The sequence below is a fragment of the Varanus komodoensis genome, unplaced genomic scaffold (assembly GCF_004798865.1).
Source record: "Varanus komodoensis strain SLA01 unplaced genomic scaffold, ASM479886v1 scaffold64, whole genome shotgun sequence".
In the NCBI taxonomy this organism is placed as follows: Eukaryota; Metazoa; Chordata; class Lepidosauria; order Squamata; family Varanidae; genus Varanus; species Varanus komodoensis.
The window spans coordinates 2,247,015-2,274,256 of record NW_025336273.1 but is presented as its reverse complement, the minus strand read 5'-3'; the positions used below and the strand labels follow the sequence as shown (position 1 = coordinate 2,274,256).

Here is a 27,242-nt window from a genome sequence, read left to right as displayed (position 1 = left end):
CTATTAAGAATGCAGCCTGGGCCTGTTTGCATAACCCAGTTGTGTGTTTTGTTCCTTAGGGTGCGAAGTTTGGCATGTTAGGCAAAAATACCCCAAACCCTATATCCCCCAAGCCAGATGTGTTGGTCTACAAATCCCTGATGGATTTGTAGTCCAGCACATCGGAGGACACCAGACTGGGGCGAGCTGGCATGTGATGGAATGTTAGCAAACAGCACATCTGTACTGATGTGTCAGCAATGTGAGATGCAGAGAGCATAGATTGCACCTCAGCGTTACATCTGTTTACAGTGTTTTTTAAATTTTGCAGCCCTTATTGCTCTGTAAATATTTAACTTTATTCTGTAGTGAGCTAATGTCAGGGTTTTTTTGCTTGGTTTGCAAGTTCGGGTAAACAGTGAGAAGGAAGGTAATTTCCAAAGCTAGAAATTAAATGATGCTTCCCCCTCCTTGGTACACAAACATTAATGCCGGCCAGTCAAGGGAGAAACTATTTTTTCAGATGTTTTCTGAAAAGAAAAAACCTCTAAAGAGGAGTTCCACATGTTTGAGGTGCTTTCCTGTGCCTTGCTTAAAGCATGCTTCAGAGAAGGCCATGCAATATTTTTCTTTGAGTGGGGACACATATAAATTACCCCCTTTAATGTTTCCCATGTTGGTGAACTAGGAAAGCAGTGTGCCTGAAGCTCAGTCCTTGCTCTTTGGCACCACAGCGAGCCATTCCAGCATGCTGAGGGAGATGTGGGGGGAGCGAGGCCGTGCCCCCAGCCCTGCTGGTCGAGCTGGTATTCCGCTCTTCTTCCTTCCCTGTGCCATCTTCCTTGTGTGTTGTGACTTTTTAGATGGATATCCTACAGGCGTGGCCAGATGAATATGCCTCTGACTCCGAGAGGAAGTAGCTGCACTGATGAGCTTGCATCCAAAATCCACAGAGTTAATTTTTGGACCATAACTCAGAAGTAGGACCCGGAACTATAGCCTGCCACCCTTGCATGCCATTCTTCCAGGTAGAGAGGAGAGGTACACATCAAATTCACGTATAAAACATTTAAATGGGGAAGTTTCCTGGAGCTCATGCCAGCAGCTCCAGTTGGAAGGATCTGTAGTAGCTGGATTTTATTTATTTTATTTATTTATTAAAACATTTCTATGCCGCCCCTTGCCGAAGCCTCGGGGCGGCTTACAACACAATAAAATACAATAAAATACAAAAATAACAATATAAAATTAAAATTAACAATATAAAATAAATAAAAAATATAAAAGAAGTCGCCCTGGCCAGATATTGTTAACAATTAAAGTGAAATTGAGATTAAGAAAGGGTTTTGCCCAAGGGTGACTTAAACATCAAGGAAGGGGGCAGAGACCCCAGAATTTCTACCAGTCGGAGTAGGCAGCCCTGGCATAGGAGGAGGATGGTGCTGCATGTGCTTTCTGCTTTCGGAAACCATTTCTGAAGCTCAGCGGGGCTTCTCTCCAGTGAGAGGAAAAGTCAACAATTCCGTCCCGCTCCGCCAAGCATTTGGGCGGGTGGCGACGTATCCTGGATGCTGGCCAAAGGCTGGTGGTGGGGGCATCGCGGGGGCAAAAGTGGGGATCGGGGAGCACACACGAGCAATTAATGACCGCGGAGCATGTTCCTTGGGTGCTGCTTGTACCCCATGACTGGGCCAGTCAGCCGTCAAGACTCGCCAGCATTTTCCTGTTCAAAGAAACCCTCCGGGCCGTTGAGCATCCCGCTTCCCGCACAGACGAGCCTAGCCGGCCTTTCCCGTGTCACGGCTTTGCGCTTTCTCCCCAGCATCAGCATCTTTTTGTGCTACTGGGGCACAAAGAAAGAGGGGCAAAGAAAGCCGCGATTCAGAGTTGGCTTTGTGACTGCATTCAGTAAGCAAGATGAAGTCATGTGCATCTTTGCCCTTTCGTGCTCTGGCGCAAGATCGACATGCCTTCCCTGTAACTGAAAGGAAAAGACCCTCTTTATTGCCGGTCAGCTGAGCCAGGTTCCATTCTGGGAAGTTGTCCCCCCCCCCCCCAATTTTCCCTGCTTTGGCTGCACTTCTTAGTGCTGAACACGAAGGCTTGGAGACACTGCTTCAGTGTGCGATGCAGGAAACCCACTGAAAATTTGCTGAACCTTCTCAGCGCCGTCCTTCCCCACTCTGGTCCCGTTCTGTGAAGCGAGCGTGGGCTCGGGTTGTGGCAAACGTGGCTGCCAAGCCGTGGTCGCCAAGCCGTTTTGGGTGATGCGCCCGAGAACTGAAGTCGGAGGCAGAGGTGTGGTCCGAGCTCTTAAACAAAGCCTCTCTTCCGAAGTCAAATAAAGATGGTGCTTTGCAACACGACAACCTCACAGGAAAAACTATGGGGGGAAGGCTTTTTGAAATCATGGAGGGAGAGGGAGTGTGCTCTAAAATTTTACTTTTGGGTGTGCCGTCTCTCATATCTATAGGTGAGTTGTATTTTATTTATTTATTTATTAAAACATTTTTATGGCGTCTTTCTCCTCCCCACTTTCCTGCTGTTGTTTGTTTATTCATTTATTATATTTATATCCCTCTTTTTCCCTGAAAGGAACTCAAGGCAGCCTACATAGTACTCTCCTCCTCCTCAGCATTATCCTCCCAACAACACCCCAGTGAGGTAGGCTGGGCTGAGAGTCTGGCAGAGTCATCCTTGCTGTTGTCATTTTATTTATATTCCTCCTATTCCAATACTTGGACTCAAGGAGGTTTACAACAGTAAAAAAAGTGTAATGCAATCAATCCATATATTATAGATGAGTTAAAATAGTAATTAAATCAGGCAGAATATTAAAACTATATCAGTACCGGAATTAAAACAGCATTACCAACCACACAAACAGTAAAAAAAGATAGAAGCAGCAGAACCAGTCCAACAGTTTCACAGGTCCAGTCAACATGGGACATGTACTCACTGGCATCATGTTAACAATTCAGCTGAAAGTTGTTGCATAAATGTATGTACAAGTGAAAGCCCTAAGCTATGGATTCTGGGTTTTAAAATATTTTTGTGTGGCCTTCGGTGGACTTTACCAGGAATCCATGCCGTCAGTGTCCTCCACAGAGTTTCTGCTGTTGCGCTGCTGATTATCAATGGAGTTGCACTAATATATTCAGAGGAAGGTTAAGCCAAGCCAAGAGTATTTTATTTGCTGACTGACTGACTCAATAAGCTAGATCTCTTATTAGTTTTATGGGATTCCTCTTTTTATTGATGTTCTGTCATGGAGAACACCAAGTACAATTCAGCTTTATGTCTTGGCTCTTTCTTGATGATAAACATTTTCAGTTGTATGGGCCTTAAATGATCCCATCGGCATTGCATTTTATGATGCACTAAAGTCTACTGAGAGTTTCCAGCACTCCAGATTATGGGGTTGTTGCTTGTTCTTGTTAAGAAAACCAAATGTAAAATCTGGGAGCGAACACGATGGAAGAGTTCCTTGGTGCTGAGTGTCACACCTTGAATTGACCGGCCGTCCAAGAAAGTATATAATTTGTACCTAATTCGCTAGAGTCAGCTTCAGAGTCCCAGGCATTCCTAACCATGACAGTGTGAATTTATTAACGGGGAGGTAAGTCAGGAGAGCAACCATAGTTCGATGGCAAGCGGATTGTTTTGAGTGGCTCTCCAGGTGTGGTTGGACAACAGCGGTTACCTGTCCTTGGCAGCGTAGCCAGTGGTACAGCATGGAAGTGGCAGCCCAGCAAGTGAAGGGCTGAGGGGCTTCTTGTTCCGTCCCCAGGTGGGGTTAGGAGAGACTCTTGGCTCGGGGAATTCTCCTGAGCGTCTAAGATCCCGTTCCCTTTGCTACAGTCCAAATCCCATTGAGCACAGCAGGACTTGCTTCTGAATCGACATGTGAAATCCTGGAGAACATGGGGGAAATCCAGGAATTTTGGGAGTGTGGGAGGAAACGTGTATTCTGCATTTGTTCAGGGTTTTCTTCTCCAAATCTTCGCATCGGTTCTTCTGAGCCAGACATCTCCTTGGGCTTATGAGAGTAGCCGCCAGGTAGAGTAAATATTGAGGTAGATGAATTAGTCTCCTGACCTCAGTATAGTGTAGCACCATATGGTGGTAGTGAGTTCCAAACGTTGGGCAGGGAGACCATGTTTTGTGTGAAATCAGTGGGACTGATAAAGTTTAGGGCACAATCCTGGGCACATTTAGAGGAAAAGCCGCAACAGCTAACAACTCTCAGCATGGCCCAGCCACGTATTTCCCTGAAAGCTCAGTAGGATGGGGACACACGTGCCCACACACACACACGCGTACATGCATTACCATTACAGGGAAGGCCCTGGGCAGGTGAGCCCCTGAATGCTCTCTTGCCCAGGTGTTAACTATGAGTGCGCAGCCTCAAGCCCCTTTCCTGAAATTGGATAAAGGAGAGGTCAGGATGACTCATCTCTAACCATCAAGAGCCCTGAAAGAATTATTTGGGATGGGCAAATGGGGTTTGCACAGTTGCCTCGGAAATTCCTTCCCGATGATTCTGTCACACCTTGGGAGGAAGCACCTGGGCTGCTCTTTGCCAGTCTGCGTCTCTGATTGTTCTGCCGGATCTAATCCTGGGGCACATAATCAAGTTGCTGAGTGACTAAGTGGTATTGTGAAATTCGGGCATGACCCAAGGGTTCTGCTATCATAAACAGATTTCTTCCGTCAAGTGTCCTGCAGTGTCTCCAAACCATGGCTTCTTTTGCTTGGCGCCGGGTTCCTTAAAGCGTAGACACGCCATACTCTGCCAGTTCCCGGGCAGAGGTGCCTCCGCACACTCTTCCGCCATGCAGCTTGCTGGCGCTGGCGCATCTGCCTCTAATTCTGGCCTTGGGAACATAATTATCTTGTCAGGTCATTTGAAATGTCTAGTGTCCTTGTTTCTCGTCAGCCAGATGCTACTTCTGGAGTTGCACGAGCAAAGCATGCTGGTGATGGCTTTTCCCTTTACTCCCTTAGTGGAAGCAAAGTGAGATCAGTTAGAGCAAATTAAGGCAGAACATTCCCTGGAAGCAAAAACAGTGAAATGGAAGCTGTCATACTTCCAGTACTTCATGAGGAGGCAAGATGCACTGCAGAAGGACAATAATGCCGGGGAAAGTCAAAGGAAGATGATGAACAAGTATGAGATTGTTTGATTCCATAAAGGAAACGGCAGCCTTGAGTTTACAAGAGCTGAGCTGGGCGATCAAGGACGCTGCATTTTGGAGGTGCTGCACAAGTCAGAGACAATTTGATAGTGCATAACAGCAACAACACTTTGACCAGTACACTCTATGAAAATGGAGATCCCTTTGAGCCCCGCATGGCTCATGAACATTGATATACTTAAATCTCTCACACATTAAAAACTGGAACGGCCAAGATCTTACTCTTTGGTATGACTGCACTTAGAAGATTGTGTTCAGTTCTGGACACCTTAGCCGAAAAAGGACATCATTGGGTTGGAAAAAAAATACAGAGAAGGGCAATAAAAATGATCCAAGGGCTGGAGCGGCTTCCCTTGGAATGGGACTGTTCAACTTAGAAAAAAGGCATAGAAGGGGAGACAAGATAGAGGCGTTTAAAGTAATGTCGTCTGTGCCTGATTTGTTCATTGTTCTCCCTCTCCCTGATCACTTGAACCCAAGGTCATTCCCTGAAGCTGATTGGTGGAAGGTTTCGGATGAATAAAAGGAAGGACTTCATACAACGTATAGTTTAACTGTGGAATTCACTGCCATGAAAAATGGTGATCACCACCAATTGGGATGGCTTTGAAAGGGGATTGGACAGATTCAAGAGGGAAGAGACTGTCAGTGGCCACTGGCCTTGCTGCCCATGGGCTTGACCAGAGGTGGCCTTCCTGCGTGCGCCAGTTGCTGAGGAGCCTGGGCAGGAGGGGGTCTTGCACCCCCCTGCTGGACGGATCCTGGGGGCAGCTGCTTTGCCACCATGTGCACGGAGTGCCGGACTGGATGGACCCCGCGTCTGATCCAGCATGGCCTTTCTTATGTTCTTATTTGTCTAATTCTTCCTTTTAAAGAAGCCACTGAAGCTTGCAGAAAATGTAACTGATCGTGGTGAATTCCACTAGTTAATTAGGTGTTGTGTTGAAGTTGGTGAAATAGTCAGCAGTGCAGATGAGGTGGATGAGGGTCAAGAAGCCCGGAGATGTGACCAGACAGGCCTGAAATCAGGCGTCCAACCAGGCAGAGTAGGTGAAGAGGGGCAGAGTAGGTGAAAAGGTGTCCTCCAGATGTGTTGGACCAAGCATTCCTGCCCAACGGCCATTCTGGCTAAGCGTAGATAAGTCCTGGAAGCAGTGGAGTGCCGCCAAATGAGGAAATCGAGTTCGAAGGAAATGATAGAGGGCCAAGCGGCACCTGATGAGCTGGGCTGGCGCAATGGCTTTATGGGGCCTGCTGGGTCCCAGTTGGCTTGAAGAATCACCTGAGGGTACCGAAACTGGAAGGTCAGCTGACTCGCTTCAGACTGGAAGGCACCTTCTCAGCTTCCCCTTCCCCTACACCAGCCTCTATTATTATTATTATTATTATTATTATTATTATTATTATTATTATTATTACATTTCTATGCCGCCCCTTGCCGAAACCTCGGGGCGGCTTACAACACAATAAAATACATTGAAATACAATAGAACATAATAAATTACCACTAAATACAAAAATACAAAAAATACACTGAGTTGCAAATATAAAATTAAAATTATCAGTATAAAGCTGTGTCCAACTGCAGCGATGGGAGTAGGTCAGGCACATCTGGAGGCAGCTGGTTTGGGAAGGCTCCCTAGTCTACTTGGCCGCCAAAGTCCTGAAGATTCAGGGAGGTGGTAGCAGAGGAGATACGGTGCTAGCGATTGACTGCTTGTGGCCCCAGGGCATCATTTTTCGTTGGCTGTGACAAATCATTGCCTTCCTTTTCACACAAGGTGCTTGAGCTTAAAAGCACATACAAAGCCCTCATTGCATCTGTCGGTCCAGCCTTTAATGCTGCGGAGCATGGCTTGGGTATGACGAATAACTGTTTTATTGGAGCTGGTAGTTCCCCTTGTGCATGTGCTGCTCAGCAACTCGGGGGTCTGCATTTTTTTCATGTGATGCCGGAATTGAAACAAATATCTCTCATCGAGTGCACGGTGGTATTTAAAGCTGTGCCGACGGAGTTCCGGCATGTCTGCTCTGAGCACCGCTAGCTGCTGAATGCTTTGATATTTATAACTTTGCCATCTGCTGCATGGTGGATTCTGGAGGGCAGGAAGCTCGTTGGGTTTCCCTAGTGGACATTCCTTTTAAATTATACTGAGTGTGGGAAAACTGCAAATGGGTTAATTTGGGGAGAGGATGGGAAAAAGACAAATGGGCTGGACTTTGTGGCAGCCAGTACATTAAAAAAGTGGAGCAGGTCCATGGAGAGAGCAGAATCGCCCCGAGCCTTACAAGGATCCTGATATAAAATGCAGGTTCAGCAACTTTGTAGTTTATGTTTCCTAGATGTATGCTACCGAGAGAATGGGGGGCAGTTAAATATATATAAACAATTAAGCATTCCAAAGAGTCAATCCGTATGCTTTTTTCAGTTCCCAAGCAAGTGGAGGTGTCAGGGGATGGTCATTTCTTGTCACAAAAACTTTTCAAAATGGGATTTCAGTATTTCTGAAGTCCTTTCGGTATGCAAAAGCCTTAGTCCCAATTGCCAGCAACGGCTTGGTGAGAATGTTCGGTGCTTTATTTCCGCAGTATCAGAGCAAACTATGTTTTAGCAAGTGCATTTCCTGAGTTCTTAAAGCAATAGCATTTGGGACTGTCAGTCTGACGTATTGGACTAGTTCGGACAATCCTATCTCTGCTTATTAATTAGAGGTGTGGATGAGACTTCCATTGCTAAACTGCTTGTAACCTTTGCATGATGCACATCTAAACCAGCTTTACCATAGTGCCTGTTCTTGGCCAAGCTGCGAAAGTGTGGCTATCAGCTGTGGAACCATCCAGTATCTAAAAACCAGCTTGATGTAGGCCTTACGTACAGGAACATATTTCGAGTCACAGGACTGCAAGGCTCCCTAAGACAATTTTGAGTAGCCTTTTCCCATAGCCACACTTCTTCATTCATCAGCTAGGCAGGTGACTTCCCTGAGGACTAGAAAACATCCAGCTACTCTTGATGTCAAGGAAGAGTAAGGGTGTGGACTCTTAAGCACGCGTAGATGTGTTGCTGTCCAACCAAGAAGACAGATGTTAGTCAAGTTAGTGGCCTTCTGGGACAAGAACAGTAAGCCAAATTAAATCTTTAGGGTACAATCTTATGCAAGCTTATGTGGAGCGAATCCCTTTGAACAGGGTAGGATTTACATCAGAGTAAACATTGTAGGTTTGCTTCTGGAATAGGAGTTGGGGAGGTTTTATTTTATTTATTTATTTTTCGATTTATGCCCTGCCTTTTTCCTACAAAGGGCTCAGGGCAGCTGACATCATTCTCCTCCTCCATCTTATCCCCACAACAACAACCCTGTGAGGTAGGTTGGGCTGAGAGTCTGTGACTGGCCCAAAGTCACCCAGTTGGCTCCATGGCTGAGCGGGGACTCGAACCCGGATCGCCTGCGTCCCAGTCCTGTGCTCTGAACCACTACACCACCCTGGCTTTCACCTGGTTCCTCCTGTTTGGATGGCTTTAAGGAGGGATTGGAGAAATTAATGGGCAATTAATGACTAAAGGTCAGGAGGAGTCCTGGCTACCTCCAGGATCAGCGGTACGTGCCTCTCAATGCCAGTTGCTTGGGAGAACATTGGCATTAGCAGGATGCTGGCAAGAAAGGATTTTGTCTCCAAGATGGCTCTTCCCATGGAGCATCCAAGCAGGCGTTGGTAAAAATAATGCAAAAGGAACAATCCATTTGTGTCTAAGGAAAAAAATGAAACAAATGTTTATGAAATAAACATGCAGAATGTAAATATTTTAATGCATCGCTCAAGCCATTGTTGGGTGCATTAAAAATGGTACGAGGAGTGAAAGAATTGTGGGCAAAGGTGTTTATATTTCTAAGAGGAAAGCATGTGTGGGTGTATTCAGTAGTTCCAATGACATTTTGCCCGAGTCCTACATAATGTGGTAATTGTCTCGTTGGAATATCTACTTTGATGTTCATTTTCCAACTGCTCTCTGTAGGTTTGCCCCTATAATGCTGCTTTTGTCTTTTTCTCTACAGCAGCTGGTTACTCGGTTCTTGATCCCCAAAAGCATGGCACCTAACAAAGAGGGGATTGAGCGTGGCTTTGGACGTCTTAACCAAGCATGGTGGAGGGAAGGAAAAAGGGGAAGCTCAGATGTATCCCACCTCTGCTTCCCATGCTTGTTGAGAAAGTCCAGAGCATCTTCTATCAAACTTGGGATTTTTTTTTTATTATTGGCTAGAGAAACGGGACTTGGCTTAGATTTAAAGATGTTTTTAAGTTACTATACATGGATTTGAATATGACTATAGAATGTTAAAAAATATGAGTAGGGGGCTGACCCAGTGCGTCTGATGTATTTGATGATTGATGTTTTTAGTGTTAGTTTAAAAATCTTAATAAAATTTTTTAAAAAAGAGAAAGTCCAGAGTAGAGCGCTGCATCCCTTCCTATAGGGAGGTGTGTGCATACACACTCTCATGTGTGCATGGTTCAAATTAAAAATGTTTTAATAAATAAATAAATAAATAAAATGTGGTGTGTGTGTGTGTGCGCACATACACTCTCTCTGCCCCTTGAGAGAGATGCTTTGGACTTTTGTAACTAGCAACGGGGAACTGAACGACGATTCCCTAGAGACCTCTTGTTTCAAAGGCCAGTCCACAACTGATTTCTTGTTTTATTATTATTTATTTAGAAGGATTCTACCTTGCTTTTCGGTGTCTCCACTGTCCTGTAGTTTATGGGGATACTCTCAGTGCCCAAGCAGCAGGTGCATTTTGAGATGGCTGATAAGCATTGCTTTCTGTGGTGTGAATTATCTCTATAGTCTTCCCCTACCTGCACATGTCCTTTTGCAGACCAGGTTTAAAGTATCTGGAAACGCGTGTTAATAAAGCAGGGCTGTAGAAAGGAGTGAATGTAATATGTAAATATTAAGAAACTGTGGATTCTTAGGGGGCATACAACTCACAAGGGACACTTAAGTAGCACCAGAGTTATGGGATGGATAATGTAGATGCCGAAGGAAGGGGCTGGGTGCTGCACCAGCCTCCCTGGGGAAGGAGTTTCATAAGCCAGGTCAGAATCTCGTCTCCTTTATGGCTACCTGTCTGATCTCTGGCAGTCTGAGAAGGACCTCAGTCCCGTGGAGGTTCCACTGTTTGAGCAAATTCTTGTCGGGAAGTCTAGTGTGACTTGCAGCAGAGCGGCCTTTATTTATATACTGCCCTTTTTCCTTCCAAGGAACTCAAGGCAGCTTACCTAATTCTCCCCTTCCCCTCAATCTTAACCTCACCACAACATCCCTGTGAGGTAGGTGGGGCTGAGAGCCTGTGACTGGCTCAAAGAGAGCTCCATGGCTGAGTGGGGACTAGAACCCGGATCTCCGGAGTCCCAGGCCGGCATTCTTAACCGCTGCACCACACTGGCTCTTAGCATGTAGAGCAATAATGGCAGTAGCACATTTAGGATTAGAGGAACATGTGCAAGCTAGATCCAGTTTAGAAGAAGCTCTAAACCATCTTTAATGGTGCCTTTACATGCATCACCGAAGAAGGGTAACACCATTTAACTACAAGCACCCTCTAAAGCTGGGTAGAGGTATGAGTGTGGGGAGGCCTACAGCATTCCTGTTGTCCCAGTTACGAGATAAGGCACTTCTTAAAGTTCTTGGGTTCCAGGCCAAGCTGTGAAGGACTGAAGATGAAACTCAACACCTTGAATTGGGCTCAGAAGAAAACGGGAGCTTCTGACGCATCTTTAAGGACAGCCATAGATATAGTGTGTGATTACTCTTTATGCCTAGAGAAATGGATCGTCCCTTTCTTTGCATAGGGTGAGTTTGAAGTGGTTGCTTCTCCGTGCATGGAGAAAATAGATGAAGGGGAATTTCTGTTTGTCTTTAGTGCTGGGGGATCCAGCCCCTCTCTTGTCTCGGATCAGGAGTTGGAGATAAGACCAAGACTCCCAATAGTAAGGCGGCAGAGGTTGCCTTTCTGTAGTGTGAAGCATTGGGTGGGTTGTGCGAAACATAGAAACAGAGCGAGTCAGGAGGGGTCTCCCGGGCCATCTAGTCTGACCCCTGGCTCCAGCCGGCTCCACTCATGACACGCCCACCATGTGCATGTCCAGCCTATGTTTGGACACCCTCACCGATGGGGCCTCAACCACCTCCCGTGGAAGCCCATACCAACCCCTAGGAGTCCTAACTGTCAGAAAATGCTTCCTGGCATCTAAATGGAACCTTGGCTCCCTGAGCTTTGCTCCGTTGGAGCGTGTCCTGCCTTCCTCTGCAGGGGAGAACAGGTCTCTACCCACCTCTGTGTGACACCCCCTCACATACCTGTATGTCGCCAACAGATCCCCTCTGAGTCTCCTCCAGGCTGAAGAAACCCCATTCCCTCCGTCCCACCTCATACGGCATCCCCTGCAAACCGGCCACCAACCTTGTGGCCCTTCGCTGCACTGACTCCAACCTGGCTCTACCCTTCCTGTAACGAGGGACCCAAAACTGAGCACAATACTCCAGTTGCGGGTGCACCAGAGTCGTATGGAGTGGCAGTGATCCCTCTCTCGATCTAGAAGCCACGCTTCTGGCTATGCAACCAAGGGTGAAAGAAGCGAAAGAAGCTGGTAGACTGGATCCATCTGGTGCAACTTGAAAAAGCTCTGGTGGACAATGCACTGACAAGCCACCTGGGTGGGATGGTGTAACTTGGTGTCCTGCAACAGCAGGGGGTTGGCCCTGATGGCCCTGATGGCCCCTTCGAGCTCTGCTGTTCTGTGATTCTAAACCAGTGATGGAAGAGCTGCTGCCGCCATCATGATCACCAAATTGTCCCTAACATGGGCTCTAACTTAATGTTCAGCCATGCTCAATGCAAGTTTCCCGCCAGTTGCATTCTGGTAGTCTCGAAACTTGTTCCGTTGCAGCAGGTTCCCCAGAATACAAAGAATCAGCTTAGCTCTGCATGTTGGGAGAAGATGCTTTACACTAATTGCTCCAATCGCCCAAGAAATCTCTGAAGTCAACAGACAGATGCTGCAATAGGAGCACCATTCATGCCAGGGGCCAAATGGTTGAGGGCTTGGAGTTTATTGGCATTCGGGGGCTAAACTAGCTTGATAAATTCCTCACTGCTGCAGAGAAGACTTCCTGCATCAAGTAAGCTTGGTCCATAACACATCAATTAATTATCCGTGATTTCCTCTCGAAAGAGAGAGCTGAAACAGTTTGTGTTGCTACGAAAATTATTTCTGGGAGCGAACGATGGCTGCTTCGGATGCTTGTTCTTAAGGACTGCTGGCTGGGCTTCAGAGGATTCAGAACCAGAATGTGAAGCAGAACTGGGGTAGCCTGAGAAAGTGGGCCAAGTGGAGGCGCTTATCACAAGGCCAGACTCCCCGGAGAACAGTCAGTATCTGGGAATCACCGAGAGGCACAGCTGGTGGGAGGGGGCCTGGAGCAGGGGAGCTTCTCAGACCCAGGTGAGGCGAGCATGGCTCTTGACATGCTGAGAGGAGGCGTACTCACTTTCAGAAGGCCCCTTCCAAAGGGATGGGGCCCAGGCGTGCTCATAAGGAGAGCTCCTGGTGGTGAATACTAGATCGGGTTCAAGCTGCAGAAGGCTGGGTGTTCCTCTTTTGTGCATTCAGAAGCCACAGAGCTTTTCCCTGGCAAAGCATCCTTTATTGACCAAAACGCACAAGACACCCAGCATGAGTCTCTGAGCATACACAGAGTAGTTTGTTGACCCCTCCTCTTATTCCATGATTGCAAAGCATGCTTAGGAGTCTCCGGTGAGAGACTTTGCCAAAGGCCGTTTGGAAATCCAGGTAAACTATTTGCCCTGCCCATTACCAGAGAAAGGTGTGCCTCGTTTCTACATTCTTCAAAAGCAACCACTTCTCCTGTAAGCTTGCATGGACAGGATGTGGCAAATCCATTCTGCACCCACCACAATATGGTGTTTGAAGAGCATGACATGGAAATAGTCATTGTTGACTGCCCTTGTGCTTGCACTGTTGGGCTCTGCATGGGGGTGTTTTGCTCTGGCTTTGGACTTGAGCCCCCCCACCCCCTTCTATGCTATAGATAGCATAGCAGTATAATCATAGGCTTGGCAGATCCAGCACAGCATAGGAACCTGTTCTGTATGCATTTTTGAGGCTTTGCTCCTCTGGGTTGATTGAAATGTGACAAGAGCTGGAAGTTGCCGAGAGGCGCTTCCTAGTGGAGGCTGGCTGCGTAAGGCTCTTGGCTCCCAGTTTTCCTGGATGCACAAACCCTGGAAAGAGAGGATTAAAAAGGGGATGGGGGCTCCAGTGTTTTCTTTTCAGAAAAAAATGTGAGCGGGGTACATGACTGATTTTGTAAACTTCTACATGGTGAGGAGAAAGCGGAAAGTGTCACCCTCTTCCAAACCTGGAATAATCCAATCTGATCTGAGAGATGAAAGAACACGGATTGTTGTGGCACCTTAAAGGCCGCAAGCTTTCGTGGCATTGTCCACGAGGAAGCCTTTATGAGGAAAGGTTGCAACATCTATGACTGTTTAATTTTAAGAAAAGGGGGCAAGTGAGGATAAAAATATGCAACATAGAAATTATGCATGGTGTGGAGAAAGCAGATAAGGAGACATTGTTCTCTTTTTCATAAATCCAACGGGGTCATCATATGAAGCTGGTGGGAATTTCTGGGCAGGTGGAAGAATGCACTTCTCTGCCAAGTGCATAGCTAATCTATGGAATTCACTTCCATGAGATGTAGTGAAGACTGCCGATTTAGAAGGCTTTAAAAGGGAATTGGACAAATTCATGGAGGAGAAAGTGTGACAGATATTGTCTACATTAAGGTTTCCAGATGGTTTGGATTCCCAGCTCAGCATTTCTGACCATTAGCTCTGCAGGCAAGGCTTCTGGGAATGGAAGCTCCAAACAGACGAAGAACCATCTTCTGTCCATCTTTGATCTACACCAAGCTTGTCAGAACTATCTTTTGTTTATTATAACACGCAAGTTGTAGTCTAAAATATTTGGAGGGCCAGAACTTGCTCACTCCTGTTCTAAACAGATAGCGATGGTGATACCATACTTCTGTCACAACTGTTTTGATGCACCTGTTGAAGACCAGGAGCTTCTGCTATGCTGCAATTTTACTACTGTTATATTTGTTAATTTAATACTACTTATTTTATGATATAGTTGCTGTTTGAGAGCCATTCTGGCTAAGGGGGCAGGATGGAAATCCAGTCAATACATAAAATTGCCTCCCTCACTGATGCATGGTTAGTCTCAGCATGGCAGAGCTATCTGCCAGCGCTGCAGAGGCATGTGGACTGTGCTGGGGTCAGAGGGAATTGAAATGGGGAAAAAAGCATTTCTTCACATGGCGCATGGTTGGCTGCTGGAATTAGCCACTACCAGGTGTGGCGCCAAAAGCCAGCTTGGCAGTTAGGTGCCATCATGGCGACTGCTGAACCCTGCATTTCGATCCAAAGGTACCATGGATTTGGCTTGAGAGGATTCACTTCTAAAATGATGATGAAATACATCTCTAGTTTGAGAGTAGACGAGTCTTTCCCAACCTGGGGCCTTGGAGGTGCATGAGAGTTGTAGTCCCGCGCACCTGAAGGTCCTCCAGCTGCCTGGGAGTTGTAGTCCCCGCACACCTGGAATGCGCAAGGTTGGGAAAGGATGTTATAGGCCCATTCCAGTTTGCGCGGGAAAGCGGGTGTGTTGGCTGCGCATGCGTAAATGTAGGAGGCGTGGGGGGGAGGACCGCGGGGAAGGGAGAATCGGCAGTTTCCGTCTTCACCCGAGTCCCCCGCCGCTGTCGCCCCCCTCCCGCCGCGACTCTGTTCTCGCATTCCTTCCTCTGGCTCGCGGCGCTCGACCGTCCGTCCTTTTCGGCAATCTTCGTCCATCTTCGTCCCCTTCCGGGCCGACCTCGTCCATTTTCGGCGTCTCCCTTCGGAAATGACCGAAGGCGGAGTTAAAGGAGCCGGCGGCGGCGGCGGCGGCGGCGCGCTCGAGGTGAAGTCGAGCAAGCGAGAGGTGAGGGCTCTGCGGGTTGGTCGCTCGTTCGCGGAGCGCACCATCGCCGCCCGTTCTCGGGGGGGGCGCGAGCGGAGGAAATGAGGCTTTGATGGAGGCGAAGACCGTTTCCCCCACGCTCTCGTCCCCCGCGGATGGTGGTTCCCTCACGGATCTGGGGAAGGCTGCGGCGTCCGTCGGCGGGTGGGTTAAACTCAGGAGGTAAGGACGGGGGTGGATGGGCCATACCAGGCGTGAGGAAGGGGGTGTGTTGTGCATGTGCGAACAGGCGACTTCTTGGGATCAGGCTTAGGAGGGGTTCTCCCCCCCATTTTCCTTGTAGAGTGGTAGAGTCTTAGGAAGGGCTGCCCCCTCCCCTTTAAGGTAGCTCTGGAGGTGGAGGTTTGGGGGTGCTGCTGAGTGTTCTCGCGAACCCCCAAGGGGCTCGGGGAGGGTGGGAGAGAAGGAGCATCAGTCTAGGGACCCCAACTCTGAAAGGGGAGCTGGGGAGAGAGGAGCACCCCCACAGTGAGGTTGGTGGGGGGGAGAGAAGCACCCCCAGTGGGGTTGGGGGGAGGGGAGGAGAAGAGAAGCACCCCCAGTGGGGTGGGGGAGTGTCTACATCTGGATTTAGAAGTGCGGGGATAGTATATCAGGGTTGTTTCATCACAGTTGGTTGAAATGTTTTGCAAGGAAAGAATGCCGCCTTTCTCCTCGTCAGCCATACAGTTGATGATATGAGACATCTATTAGACCTCTCTTTCCCTTAATTCCCTCTCCTGCTTTGCTTTCAGTCACTGACATTAATTTCTGCCCTTTGATATGGAACTATTTACAGTTACCACTTTATCTTAGTCAAGTCTTTTGTTTATCTATGAATTCAAAATTGTTTTTGACTGCCTGTAAGAGTAGAACACTCTCAATACATCATGCATGATATAAAAGAGATAAATAATATCCAAAGACAGACAAATGTAAATTATATATATTCTCCCATATATGCCTACCCAGACCCTAAGATCATCTACAGAGGTCCTTTTCCATGAACCCACCACTAAACGAAGCAAGGAAGGTGGCCACGAGGGGAAGGGTCTTCTTGGTTGTGGCGCCCCATCTATAAAACCAACTCCCCAGGGGGCTGTGGCTGGCACTGACACTGTATACTTTTTGGCACCAGTGCAAAACCTTTTTATTCCCACGTCATTTTAATTGTTGAATAAATGGCTTGATTTTATATTGGTTTTTATTCAGATCATGATTGAATGCTTGCAGTTAATCAGTATTTTGTCCTGTGTATTATTATTTTCCTTTTTATTTGTGGTATTATCTTTGAAATTGTTATGATTATTACAGATGTAGTCATTATTGTGTTTTATGCTGTAAATCATTCTGAGAACATTTGCTATAGAACACATTACAAAAACTTTAACTTAATTAACATACATTAAATGCTGTAAAACCATTGCATCTACAAAATTGGACATACAGAGATTATGAGAAGGCCACCAGAAACAGGTTGGTTTTCAGAGCCTTCCTGAAGAACTAATGAACCTCCAGATAGAAGCTGTTTCCAAAAGCTGAGAAGCTACCACTGAAATTACCTCCCTCCTTTTGTGCTCACCAGCACTTGGTGAAGGATGAGTGAAAAGGACCTAATTTTATTTACAGAATTTATAAGTCACTTTATACCTACAAAAATTCCCAAGGGAAGCACTCGCTAATATTAAAATGTTGATAGCATCCATTGAAACAAAAGAAAGTAGCAATATATACAACACAGTGGGCAAAATACACCATGGGGAAGGCCTACAAAGAACAGGGCAAGACTCAAAAGGCAGAGAGGAGATATGTCTCCCCAGACAGGGAGTTGCAAAACCTCGGTGTTGCCACAAAGAAGGCCCTGCCTCTCATTCCCAGTTGGGTTACTGCTGATTGGAGAAGGAAATACACCTAACCCATTCACTAATGGAAGTCCGAGCAAAGGGGGCAGACTTGGTTGCCTAAAGGATAGTAATGTGATGCCACGGAGATCTTCCTTCCGGCGTGGGGGAGTTTGGCCAGGAAAGGCCCTTTCCCTCATAGCATGGTCACTGCCCACCTGAGCGGTTCAGAGAGGGGGGACCCAAAGGAGAGTCGGTGGTTATTGGCTGCCAGGGAGGTTCAGGTGGGAGCGAGAGGTCCTTCATAGGGCTGCTTTTTCATATTTATTCATTTAAGGTTAATTTTAGACCACCTTGAAGAGTATAGCCCTTTGGGCTGTAATGGCATAAACCGGCACTTTGGTTTGCATCTGATGTTTGTCTGACTTAGACATTAGCCTTTGATGTGGCCTGAAGCAAACTGGGAGCCGGTGAACGGGGCTTAGGTGTAAGAATCGCTGCATCTGGAATGCAGTGGGTCAGTGGTGGAGCCTCTGCTTTGCACATGGAAGGTCCCAGGTCCAGTCCCGTTTCTTAGGTTTCTGTTAAAAAAAGATTCAGGTTGCCAGGGATAGAGAGGACCTTAACCTGAGAACCTGGAGAGTTGCTGTCAGTCAGAGCAGACAGTGTTGGTCTACAGGGAGAAATACTCTGGCCTGGAGGAGGCGGTTTCCTTTGTCGGGGCCAGTTTTAACTGCAGCATGAATACTTGGCAATGAGTTAGATCCTGCTCACTTGTTTATGTGGCTCATGGTGGGCTCCCCAAAGCACTGACCTACATGGTTTTTCATATTTGGGGAGGTTGGACCCTCTCTACTGATTGGTGATACTTTTAACCTATTTCTCCAAGGAGTTCAGGGGTGCTTGTTTCAGCATTCCCCAGTCCGGTGTCGTCCAAATGTGTCAATACAGCCATCTCCCATTTCCGAGCATGCGTTCCTTGTAACATTCTTGTGAAGCAGGTAAGGCCAAGAGAGGGTAACAGAGGCAAGATCTCCTGATGAGCTTCTTGACTAAGTTAAGTGGAGACTTAAAGCTGGCTTCCTCTGATCCCAGGTGAACACTGACCAACTCGGAGACTCTCATGAAAAAGGCCACTGAGCATATTTGTCTGTTTGTGTTCCATCATTTCCCTGAGCGGTACATTCCCATCCCCTTCTCCTCTTGTTCTTCGGCTCTGGAACTATCCGGCAATCCACAATTATCTAATTTATTATTTTTTAAAAAGAAGAACATCTGAAGACTTGTGCTGGCTCAGACCAAAGGACCTTCTAGCCCAGGACTTGGTTTGTTCAGAGACCAGCCAGTTGCCCCAGTGGGAAATCTGCAAGGAGTGCAATAAACCCCTCCTGCTCCATGTTAGACAGCATTTGGTATACAGAGTCATGCTGCACTGAAAGTAGTGTGTAATCATCCAAGCTATTGCTATTTCATTGCATTTATACCCCACCTTTTTTCTCTTGTGAGGAACCCAAGGTGGCATGCATGGGTTTCCATTCTGTTTTTACCTGCAGAACAACAACCCTGTGAGGTAGGGTATGCTGAGAGCAAGCAGCCCAAATCTCTCTTTATGGAAGGTTACCATTTCCATCAGGACTCATGCACATCCTGGACCCTGGCCATGGGTCCATGACTGGGTACCTGCCCAGATGTATTAAGCTACCATTTTTATTTATTTATTTATTTATTTATTTATTTATGGAAAGAGGAACGTATTTATTTATTTGTGGAAAGAGGAACGTATTCAGAAACCAGTGTGGATCATTTCAGCCTCCGTGGATGTCGAGCCACTTAAGGTTAGTGCCATTCCAGAGCAAAAAGCTTCAGGGGAGCGAGAGGCTGCTGAGTTAGAATTAACCCTGTTGAGGAATTCATTACTACAGGTGTTGATCTCGACAAAGGATTGTTATAACATTAGATGTTTAAGTTGTCTTGTGAATCATGCTTGTTTGCCCTAACCCCCAGTGTCCCTCACTACTGAATTTGATGTAAAGGTGTAGCTAAACTGAGTGCAGCCCATTAAATTCAGTGGTACTGACTCCTGACGCCGGTGCTCTGAATCGATCGACTGAACCTTTCATCAGCTAGGAGTGGCCCGTGTTTGTGCTGTTGCATTCCTTTGAACCCCAGCCTGGTCTTTCTTTTGCCAGGACTTGTCAAATAATGTATTAGCACTGACTGTCTTCGCTGTTGGATGAAATCAATATTAAATGGATGGTTTCAACAGTCGTAATGACAGCCAGAGGGACGTGGAGATCGGGGAATGTGGCGTTCAGTAAGGAGCCCTGTGTCGGGGCGATGTTTAATTTTTCTTGGGATTCAGTGCAATCTGTGGAGGCGGGGAGGGGGGCATTTTTCACTTCTGTCTCTTCAGCGGTTTTCACATCCTCATCCTCAGCTGCTCAGTGCTGAAAGGCTGAGCATTCACTAGGTTTGTGCTTGGGTTTTCAGCTGCTGCATTGCTTCATTCTGGCAACTCTAGCCTGCTTCCATTTAGATTTTAGCTGGATCTGGCCAAATTGTCTTGGCACTGAAAGGGCAGGACAAAGAGTCCATGAACTATTGCACAAGTGATGTCTAAACAACTTTTTGCAGCATTCTTGATCTTTATGTTTTGGGAGGAGGGAATGGGATGGGGAGCGAGGTTCAGAATGTGGCTTGGGATTTCGGAATATGGGCTGGCTGAAGAACGGGAGGCTGAGGTGCATAATGAACAAAATGGAACTGGAGCTAGCTTTCTTGTGGGTTTCCTTCCTTTGGGTGATTCCACCCCTAGCTGAGTGTACAGAAAATCGCAAAAAACCCCTCACTGGTGTGGGGAACTCCTGTAAAGCTTTCTTGCCGACAGCAGTTTTGTAAAACCCACGCTTAGGTCTGTTTTTGAGTTCCTGACCTCATTCTGGAACATTTGCCCTGCTTAAATCCTTGAGCAATACTCTTTGCCCAGTATTTTATTTACAAAACTCGTGCACTGCTTTTCAGCCACAATTATTCTCGTGCTTTTGCCTCCTAGTTCCCAAGCTGCATAGATATTGATGAGCTTGCATTTCGAGTCACCTTTGCTAAGCTAGAAAGGTGCAGGTTTGCAGCCGGATGGGTGATCACACACGGAAGTGGAGCAGGGTTGCATTTGATGTCCTTATAGGTCCTTTCCGACTCTTCTACTTTATTTTTTACCCTTTCCTTAACTGGGTTAAATTTGCCTATAGGCCTTTGCAGAATAATGCAGGTGTTACCTAGGAATGTAAACACATACATTTCAGTAGGCAGTGGAGAGGGGAGGAAGGAAATGAAAGGGAGAGCTAACGCCCAGATAATGAGCATGGTCCTACTGCCCAGTCGAGAGATCGATTGCCCCACACAGGAAGTTGAGCCTAGCCTCGGATGACATCAGAGGAGCGGCTGGTGCCCATGTGAGGCAAGGCTGCCTTGGTGGTAGCTCCAAAATGGCGGCACTCTCCAGGCAGTCTCCAGTGTTGGCGGTCTGCCAGCACTTCTCGCCTGGGAGAAGGCAGAGGAGCTCCATTTTGTGACTTCCTTTGATTTGTCCTGTTTCTGAAGTTACAGTTTTGGATAGCTTCCAGGTGCTCTGGTGAGCACTGCCTTCCTCTTGCACTAACAGCCATTCCCAGTTGTGCAAAAGTAATTTGTGGGGGTGGCACACTTGGCCCCCTCCCCTCTTACTCCCACATTGAAAGACTGCTTTTTTAGGTGTGCTTAACCTGGGTAAATGCTCATCTCGTTGAAATTTTTGTTGTTGGTTTTTCTCAGTGCTGCTGCTACTTCATTTTGGGACTGATTTTGACTTGATTAGTTTTCACTTGGTATTCATAGTAAACCCCATGAGCATCGTTGGGACAGAGAGTCGGTGTTTAAATGCTTTAATGAATACAGTTATTTGTTGCTTGCTCACTTCGAGTGTGTCTGGTATGATGGTGTTAAAATGATTTCACTTCTGTGATGGCTCCCAAAAGTAACACCGTCATTCTGGAAGCTGCAGTGTTTACATTCCCCTTGTGGGAGCACCGGTCCAAGTCCACAGTGCCTTCCTACGGAAGGTTGGTCAGCAAGGAAAACACAACTGGGGCAGATGGCACCGCCCAATATTTAGTCTCTGTGGCAATTTCTGTTGTGTGACAGAAAGCCATATTTTGGGGAATTGTTTGGCACAAGGTGTTTTCAACGGTCATCTCAGTATCCGCGTTGTAGTGACAGAATCCACGTTGTGCTGCTTTGACAACTGCTTGGTGATGTCTACCGCTTGGGCCAGCTCATTTAACTTATTTACCTGACAGTTTGGATGCGAGGCGAGGCTTGGGTGGGACTGACAGAGACGGTGCTGAGGTGTGGGGTGGACACATCACAGTTCCGTCTCATTGTTTTGCATATGATGCCATATTCAGAAGCATCGCCTGCTGCCCAGCTGAGTAAACTGATGTTATTACAAAGCATAGGAGGAGGAGAACGCCCTTTGAAGTGCAAAGTGAAATCCCATCTTTCAGAAATCATTGCTAATTGAAGTCTCTTCCTGGTGAAAGTAGCTTAGTTGCCTAGCCAATCTGCTATAAATGGATTAAATGCGGTATAAATGGGAAAATGAGTGGCTGGGGGCCAATACTTGAAATGGGTCCAGATTACTTCGGCGTTGCGTTGCAGAGAACGGTAAGGTGCTGCTTCTCGGTGGCCCTGTCCTTTTGGCTTGCAGGTGTGTGAGCCGGCACGGGAAGTGCCCTGCAGGTCCCTCAAAGCACAGGCATCCGCGATGTGCTCCCTCTGCTGGCCTTGAGGAAACCAGCAAACTGGTTCTCGCATCCTGTTGGAGGCGGGCATAGACAGGGGAGCAGCACTGAATGCTCTTGCCAAAGAGACTTGCAGGCACATTTAACTTTTGGGGAGAATATGTGGGACATGCGTGGGCATAAATGGAGAGAACCTGTATAGAGTGGAGAGCACAGTGCCCGGCCAGCTGTCCATGGAGACCTCCAGGCGGGACATGGCTGGACGAGTGCCTCTCCTTGTTCCCAGGGAATTGGTGCACATAGGCCAGTGGGGCTGGAGGTGGCACATGGCCATCGGCTGCGCCACTTGGGGAGCTGAAGGCTCTCCCGTCTTCACTGTCCCCAGTTGCACAGGGGTCTCCTGCTTGCGGCAGCATGTTGGCACGAGAGAGGCGCTCGCAGGTTGTTGCAACGCGCTCCAGAAAGTTCATTTAAAATGCAAGCCGCGAACCCACACGAGATGGCGGGGCAAAGCGTTGGGCATCTGCTTGAGGGGCTTTTGTTTTGCATTTCTTTTTGACCATGAAGCTCTCTTTAAGGAAGAAGGTTCTCAGTATATGGGCAGTGGCACACATGGAGGCAAAAAATAACAAACCGGGGCAACCCCTGAGGATCTGCGTTGCCCTTGCTCTTTCCAGTGGCGAGGAGATGGCCAGGGAGCCTCTCCAGCCTGGTGCTCAGAGCTGTTGCGCAGCACATCATGAAGACACTCAGTGGGGGAAGGTTGCTCTAAAGGTATTTATTTTTCCATACATATTCCTTATGGGCATGGTGGTACCTGCTTTGCAAAATAGCAAGGTATGCATTTTCCAGTGTCCCCCTTTGCAGGAGTGTCTCCTTCCGTACATGCATACCTGCCTGCCCCCTAAGGTCTGGATTGGCGGTCCTTCTTCAGAGCCCTCTTTGAGGGAAATCAGAAGAGTGGCTACTTGGAGAAGGGCCTTCTCTGTGGTGGCACCCCATCTTTGGAACATGCTCCCCAGAGAGGTGTGCCTGGCGCCAACGCTTTTTTAATTTTGGTGCCAGGCCATACCCTTTTTATTTTCCCATTACTTTAACTGTTAATAGTGTTTTATGATTGGGTTTTATTTATTGTATTTTTAATGCTGTGCTTTATTTTATTGTAATACTGCCCTGAGGCATAGTGAAGGGTGGGATGTAAAAGCTTTAAATAAATAAATAATAGTGATTATGGAGTTGTTGTTGTTGTTAACAGCAACCACAATATGTGAACGACTTACACTTTTATAAGCCGTCCAGAGAGCCTTGTGGCTATGGGGTGCAGCTTGCAAATGCAACAGATAAATTAATAAAATAAATAATATCCTTCAGCAGCCCTGGTTGTGTCTACCAAAACATAATGGCCTAAAACTGAAGCTTCTTCCATTCAGACCTTGCGTGCTTCCAACCTGACTCATGGAAGCAGGAGGGGAGCAGCCCGCTGGAGGTGGATTAAAAGGCTTCATTGAAACTTTCACAGCATGGAATGTTAGTATAATGAAAACTGCAATTGTGTTCTTCTTGTTTCTGCCACTAATCTGGTGCAGTTGCTGGGGGTTTTGCGCTGGGTCGACTCGCTACAGACTGATGCCCAAATGTGTAAAATTGCGGGTCTAGCTGGAAGCATTTCTCCTTTCGCCTGTCTCAAATACTGCCTCTTGGGAGGCTGTATTTTTATCTGTGCACCAAGACCCCAGAGGCTGAAATGGCTTGCGTGACTTCTGCAACGTCCTTCACTGCTGGGCCCTTTGCTTTTCCTAGCAGTTTGTTGAGCACACATTGTTCCCTCTCCCCAGGGCTACCCTGGGAATGGCCCATGGCGTCTGCCCCCTCTCAGCTCCCCTCCAGCTCCAGGGAGTTTTCCAAGTCGAAGAGGAGGGCTTTAGCAATCTCTGCCAGCCAGTTGAGTCATGCATTTGTGAGGAAAGCTTATTGCTATAACTGGGATGCTTTCTCATGCCAGCAAAACAGTCCAAAAGTATTTGGAATGGGGGCTTGTCAAATTGTCTCTGCCCTGAAGAGGAACTTTGCAGCCTGTTGCTTGGGTCTAGCCAAGAAGATTCTCTTGCTGGCTGGAGGGAAGCGGTGACTTCTGGTACCAGGTTCCCTGATAGGTATGTCTGTGCCTGTAACATGCAGCCCTGATTCCTCATCCGGGTGTGAATCTTGGGAACTGTGTGGGAACCAGGACAGAACTTGCAAATTCAGGAATAATGTTGCTGTGCTTCATGAAAAGCGGCATGTGATCCAGGGTGCCGAAGGCCCTTTTGGGTGACTCACTGTGGGAGCTGCGAGTCTGCTGTGGGGCCTTGGAAAACACATGCCGGTCCCTGATAAACAGTATGGCTGATGGGCTCTGTGCATGGACCTGCAGAAGCCAGACAATGATATTTTGGGGCAACAAGCAACTTACATTTTCTGCTGGACTGGGTAGGTCTCCTTCCCTGAGAGGGAGTGACCGTCTTACTCACAAAGAGACAAGAGTGCCTCGTAGATTCATGGATATGTTCCTGTATATGTTCTATGGACAGATACTCTTGAATCTCGGTGGGTGGGAACTGACTGCATATATTTTGTGTCTGGTTTTTGTTGTTTTTCCTTGATGAGACAGCTTTGTTTCTCGTTGCTGGTGGCCTCCATCTGAGCATCCAAACAGACTTGATCAGGAATTTGATCTGGGAAAAGGTCCTGCTGGCTGAGGAAGAAGAGGGGCTCCAGAGAAGCTTGTTTTTTCTTTAGCAGAGCAAGCGTTGGCTGGCAATCGGTTTGCCGCGGTGCAGGGATGGAACTCCAGCATCTTTGGACAGCTCAAGGCCAAGCCCAGGGAGTTCTAGAGCAGAGCTGGGCAGTCGGGGAGAGATGAGGATAGAAGGCCTTGTGCACAGAACCCGGACAGAACAGCCCTCCAGCGCTCTGTGCGTAAGAGCACAGCTTCGGCCGCCTCGTGTCCATTCATAGGCTGAATCTTGCCTAGGAGTATAGCCTTACTCCGGTGGAGTCGTTACTCCTCAGACTTTGGGGTGGCCAAGAGTAACCCCTTAGATGCCATAGGTATGTGAGGGGATGTCATGTGGAGGAGGGCCAGGACCTGTTCTCCCCTGCAGTGGAGGGCAGGACATGTTCCGATGGGGCAAAGCTCAAGGAACCAGGCTTCAGGTTGGATGTTAGGAGCTACTTCCTGACAATGAGGACCCCTAGGATATGGAATGGGCTTCCAGGGGAGGTGGTTGAGGCCCCATCGGTGCGGGTGCTCAAGGAAAGGCTGGACATGCACATGGTAGGCATGTCATGAGCAGAGCTGGCTGGAGCTGGGGGTCAGACTAGATGGCCCAGGAGACCCCTTCTGACTCAGTTTGTTTCTATGCCTGATTCTTTGGGAGGGCCTGTTTCTGTCATGAGGCTAAGAGGCCAGTGGCCGTCTCCCTTGAGGTCCTAGCATCCCCCTGATCTGCCTCCGGGCGACTCCTCTCCAGCGTTTTCTCAGGCTCTGTGTCTTCCTCCAAAGATGTGGTCACCAGAAACACCATGAAGTCTAGCAAAGGGGGCACCACATCCTGGGATGCAGCCTCACACTTACTGCTTCACAGCCGTGGGAGTTAGCAGGTGAGCGACCATGGCGGCCTTTGTTCCCTGAGCCTTCTTCGTCCTATTCTTCATTGATTTACTCTTCGTGCTTGGCATTGGATTTTATCTTGCATACGATCATTAGCGGCCTTCAGTGCTGTTAGCCTTGGAAGGGCAGGAAATGAATGTTAATAAGTAATCCCTCGCCCCTTTGTCTCCAGGACTCTTAATAGGGACTAGAATCTCCAAGGAGACCTGGCACTGTTTTTCAGGGAGTGCTCTGGGCACCGTATTGGCCACCTCAGGGGTCCTTTGCTTGTTTATGTGAAACTGAACAGCCAAAGGGAGCTTCCAGCACAGCTCATGTTACGTCCCAGTTGCTTTTGGGATGTTCTGCTGGTCTTCCCAGGGTCCTGAGGGCCATAAGGTTGCAAGAAACCTCTGGGTGAAAGGGCTTTGAGGTCACCAAGGTATACCCACTCACCAGGTGAGGAGGTGGTGATGAGGGGGAGGTGCATAAAGTCGTCCTTTATGCCTTTCTTCCAATTATTTTTTCTCGAATTAAGAGCCATTCTGGGAAGCAGGATGCATTTTTTTTCTTGGCTTCCTTTTCTCACTCTGACTGCAAGCATGATGGGTGAACTTTGGCCACTTTCTTGTAGTTGTCCCCCTGACCCCTTGCTAAACCAAGGGGGGTCAGAAAAGGAGTTCATTTTATCCTTTTTCTGTGTTTCTGCTTTATTTTAATTTTTTATATTTTGGTCCTTCACTGCCAATCTTTGCTGTTGCTTTTTTACATCGAGCTTAATTTCATTTTGTGTCTTTCATTTGTGCAATTTCCTAGCAGTTTTTGACCACAACTTTCGATTCCAGCTTATATCCTCAGGATGTAAAATTAGCGTTCTCTCCTTGCTGTCTTGGTTACTTGTGGTTTGGGCGGCTTGTGCTCTGGAAGCCTCTAACTTACCATGTTAACTGGAAACTGCTCATTGATCTTCTGCGTGTATCTTTAGTTGTCCCTTCTCTCTTTTTGCAAAACCAAGGACTTGCTTTCCACTGCAACTCTGCCTTTCTTCCTTTCGGTTTGGCCGTAGTCTTTGTGGGTTTAGCAGAAGAATGTGAACATGGAGCAAGGCGACAGACATGTAATTGATAGCTGGTTTACAGGGGTGCAAAATGCGTAGAATAAATTTTGGTAGCAACCCTCTTATGCTTGATAAATTTTAGAATTTCTGCTTGGACAAGTCCTTGGAGGACTTTGGAAGGAAACCCAACTGTTTTCACATGGGTAGCAACACATTCTCAATAGTTTCTGCACTTGGTTAATCACCCAACAGTTGGTGGAATTTATCAGCTGATCCTACGAGTGTAGGCACAGAATCTCTTATTTTCAGTGCAAAACAACCATCCTTAATCTGGCATGTTCCAGATTCACTGGGAGTGTTACGATGAGGGGAGTTCTGGTCCACCATGCCTGGAGTGAACCAGGGTATTCACAGAATCCCAGTGGTGTGCCAGAATCAATCAACTGGCTGCATTGAATCCCCGAAACCCCTCCGTGCTGCATTTACATTACTGACCTTGCAGCTGTAGGCCATGCTTCCCCAGAAGCAATGCCAGGAATCCTCTCCTTTCTTCACCAAAGCTCCCCTGGCTCATTGATTGCACTCACAGCTTTGGCTGGAGCCAACTCTCTGATCTTTGCTCTGTGAAAAGCAGGGGGGCAATTTCATTTGCCCCCAAACAGC

At 47.5% G+C, this 27,242-nt stretch overlaps 1 protein-coding gene across 1 annotated transcript in view; it reads left to right on the top strand.

Annotated features, from left to right (window-relative positions):
• Positions 1 to 15,344: 15,344 nt before the first annotated feature.
• The window catches only part of EXTL3 (exostosin like glycosyltransferase 3), a 103,803-nt gene continuing 91,905 nt past the window's right edge, over positions 15,345 to 27,242 (top strand). Inside the window, exon 1 of the mRNA XM_044450275.1 lies at positions 15,345 to 15,455. The gene's annotated coding sequence lies outside the window, so the exon portion shown is untranslated. The remainder of the gene's footprint in view (positions 15,456 to 27,242) is intronic.